The sequence below is a fragment of the Nothoprocta perdicaria genome, unplaced genomic scaffold (assembly GCF_003342845.1).
Source record: "Nothoprocta perdicaria isolate Ctin4 unplaced genomic scaffold, notPer1 scaffold_190, whole genome shotgun sequence".
NCBI classification, from domain to species: Eukaryota; Metazoa; Chordata; class Aves; order Tinamiformes; family Tinamidae; genus Nothoprocta; species Nothoprocta perdicaria.
This window is the reverse complement of record NW_020455094.1, coordinates 1,062,512-1,066,719: the sequence shown is the minus strand read 5'-3', so window position 1 is coordinate 1,066,719 and position 4,208 is coordinate 1,062,512.

Sequence of the window (4,208 nt, the reverse complement as noted above, 5' to 3'; positions counted from 1 at the left end):
AGTTTGGGGATGATGCAGAACTGGGAAGAGTAACTGATACCACAGAGGGCTTTGCTGCCATTCAGCGTGACTTCAATGGGCTGGAGAGACGGGCAGAAAAGAGCCCATGAAATTCAATATAAGAAGTGCAAAGACCTTAACCTAGGGAGGAATAAGCCTATATTACCAGAACAGGCTGGGGTTGACATGTTGGAAAGCAAGTCTTCAGAAAAGGGCCCAGGAGTCCTGCTGGACAGCAGACTGACCATGAGGCAACCATGTGACCTCGTTGCCAAGACGGCCAATGGGATCTTGGGCTGCATGAGGAAGAAGAGCATTGCTAGCAGGTCAAGGGAACTGACTCTTCTCCTCTACTCAGCCCTGGTAAGGCCACATCTGCAGCACTGTGTCCAGTCCTGGGCTCACCAATGGAAGAGGGGCATGGAGCTACTGGAGAGAGTCCAGGATAGAGCTACGAAGATGATTAGGAGACTGGACCTCCTCTCATGAGGAAAGGCTGAGAGCGCTGGGCCTGTTCATCCTGCAGAATAGAAGACAGAGGGGGGGGGGGGGATTTTATCACTATATATATGTACCTGAAGGAAGACAGGGTGTAAAGAGGATGGGGCCAAAGTCTTCTCAGTGGTGCCCAGTGGTAGAATGAGAGGCAATGGGCACAAACTGAAGTACAGAAAATTCTGTCTGAACATGAGGGGAAACTTCTCGAATATGAGAGTGACTAAGCAGGCTGCCCATAAAGGTTGTAGCCTTTCCATCCTTGGAGATATGCACAGGACAAGGTCCTGTACTACATGCACTAGGTGACTCTGCTTGAGCAAAAGAGTTGGCTAAATGAATCTCCAGAGCTTCCTTCCAACCTTAACCATCCTGTGATTCTGTGCATCTTGTTAACAGTTTTAACGTCCATAGAATATGATTTTCTTCAATACATAGCTCAAGATGATGTAATAGAAAATGAACTTCTTCTTTTGTGTCAAGATCAGAAAAAAAAGGACTTATGGTCAATCTCACTTGCAATTCAGGAAAAGAAAAGCATAAATTTTCATATATGATGATGTCACTCATATATAGCACAGTCCACAGTCCCTTACAGTTTCTATTAAGCCATGTTTCTGCACATCTGAAGTAGGCTTGAAATCAAAATCCATGTTTGAATTTATGCCGTCTTGAATTTAAGGTGGTTAAATATGAATCTTCAGCTGCTATTCTGAGATATTTTTTCTACAATTATGAATCCTTATCCAGATTTCCTGTTATATCTTTTCCCCTTCTTGTCCTGAATGGACACCAGACATGGAAAACAAGGTATTCATTAAAAAAAATTGAAAAAAAAATCATGTTTTTAATTGGAAAAAGGTTTATTTGGGGGATTGAAGAGGATTTTTTTTTTTTTTAATTGGAAAAAGGTTTATTTGGAGGATTGAAGAGGATGGTTTTTTTCCTGCAGACTTCTTGGCTCAGCCCTAGCTATGGGACCTTAGAAAGAAGATAATGACACGACTGTAGTTTCCACATAATAGTAATTCAGAACATGCTGTGAAGATGTCTCCATGCATTAAAGGACATAAAGCATGTCCAAGGAAATGGCTGTTTTTTTTGTACACTAACTCAAAATTCTATTTCATTATAGAATTTCTCTAAATTAGTCTAATTAGCCTTTGCAGGCAATACATCATTTTCAGTTCTTTCTTCATAGCCCAGGAGATAGTTCCCTAAAGAAAAAGATCTGAAATCCACAGATTTTTATTTCCTCACTAATTATATAAAATTGAGATCTGTCACCTGCACAGGATATTCAAAGGAACAGACACACAAAAAAACTGTGGTATTTTTATAGTTTGAATTAAAGCAATATGTGTCTCAACAAAATTTAGCTAGACAAGGTGTTAGATTAGAATCACAAAGTGTCTATTTGAAGCCCACTGAAAAGGGAATGCCACCTTCTTATCAGCTTTATCTAATACATATCAGACAATATAGGCAAATATCCACCAGCTTTCCATAGTCACTGTGCAAGGTGAGTGACCTTGGAAGAAAAAAAAAAAAAGACTTGGCATTAAAATATGTTATTTGTTTGTGAGACTTTCTTTGATTCAAAGAGAAAAGAAAAGAAAACAAAACAAAAAAACTCCCGAAAAGCTACCAATTGTTGATCTCAGTCGTAAAACATACAGGGTAAATTTAAATATAAACAAAAAAAAATTTGAAAACTCCAGTTAAAAGTACACCTCAACTCCAAGAGGAACAAGAAATACAGAAAAGTCAATTTTATAATATTTTGGATTTTTTTTTTAAGTACACACATATTATTCCTTTTAAAACCCACAGCAAATGCCAAAGGGAGCAGATTTTGTGCAAAAGCTGCACAATGGAATGAATAATGAAAATAGCACGGGCCAAGTTATTTAACGCCATCTGCTCAGCTTGTATCGCTCCAACTGGGCAAAGAGCAAAGGGAGTTGCAGGATGCTCCCGGCCAAGGCAGAGCCGCTTCTGCCCTGGCTGCAGCTGCCAGCATGCCTGGATGGAGCAGGACCCAGGGGCATGGCAAAGCGGGTCTCGCTCCAATCCTGGAGCTGGGAGGGGAAGGATTTGGACACCACGGGTGGAAAACATAAGCTGGAGCTACCCTCTCCCTGCGGTTAGAGTTGCTGTGTGCTAGCAGAAAGGAAGCCCTTCCGTAACTCCTTATCTTGACTATTATCTCATCCTGCTTGCTGAGCCTACAATGGAAGTGACAGATTGCAGAGAGGGCTTTTAGAAATATCGTAGATGCTTATCTGCTGTAAATCACAGCTTCATTACTTTCAGTGGGACACGCTGAGCTGTGTCGGCCAAGGGTCTGACTTGGCGTGCTGCCCTTCGGGGCTGTGGTGCTGTCACTGGCTCTGCAGAGGAGCAGCTACTGATTTTCAATCTGTAATTTAAATTAATGAAGAGTGAATGTTATTACTTCTGTCACTTTCAATACAGGAAAGATGTTTTCTTCAGGAAAAGTAAAAAAAAAAAAAAAAAAAATGCAACAATGCTGAGCTTTCTTTTTATCTACAACTCCCCAAGGGTTTTACAAAGGAAGAAAGTAGCATTATCTTGTTCCACAAATTAAGGTGCAAAAGGGACATGTGACCAGGAGGGCTAATGATAGATCCAGGAATAGAACTCATAAATGAAAAAAAAATATATATATACACATATATATATACACACACCCCCAATAAAAAAAAGTAGAGAAGACTCTGGAGCTGGAGGCCCTAAAAATCTACATCCAAATAAAAGGAAAGTAGTCAGATTATCTGATTTGCCCAATAACAGAAGAAGGATGAATTTCAACATTTCTAGATTTCACATGCTCCATAGGAACAGGAGTGACCTTTACTGTGAGCTGCAGCATCAATCTTGGTTCCACTGAGACTGAAAAAAGCTAGCCTTCCTTTGGAAGGTGTCCAGAAAACAAAAATTACATATGAAATTAGCTCTATTACAGTATTTTAGACAGTTAAGCAATGGGCAGCAGCCAAGAGCCAGCAGCACAATGCCAGAACGCACGTTCATTCCCCAGATGGATAAAGTGCCGTGACAAAAAGGCCCGTAATGTAACTACTATGAATAGTTAACATAGGTGCGCCAAATTCGAACTTCTCACAACTTCAGAGGAGACTTATCTCAGCTCTGACCTTGACCCACTGTTTTAAATCTGAAGAGTGTTGCCAACCTCTCTACTCCGGACCATGAAGTGAGATCCAACATGTCAAGGAGGCCTGAGGTCTATGGGTCTCAGGTGGCTACAGCTCCCCAGGTTTGCTGAGCTACATCTCCCCAGCTCCTCTGGAAATCCCTTCCTGAGACAAGTAAAGGCCCTCTCAGAATTTCCCAGGTCTGTCTCCTGGAATTCTCTATAGAGGGGAGTTAGCTTTCTAAATTTCAGGACTATGGAAACTCTTTTCCTAAACTGAAAAGAAGCCACTTGAATTTAAATCTCTGGCTGTAGTTGCCACTGAAAAGTAGTTAATGTTGTCTAAATGTGACATGTAGTCCCTGCAGATTTAGCCCTTTCCAGCGACAAATGACAATCTGTATATTTATGGCCACGAGAGGATTCTGGATGGAATTTTCACCATTGAACTGTCCAGCTTTAAACACAACCTACATGACTAAGACTGTGGGGGCTTATACTACTTAAAAAAAAAAAAAAAAAAAAAAAAAAAAAA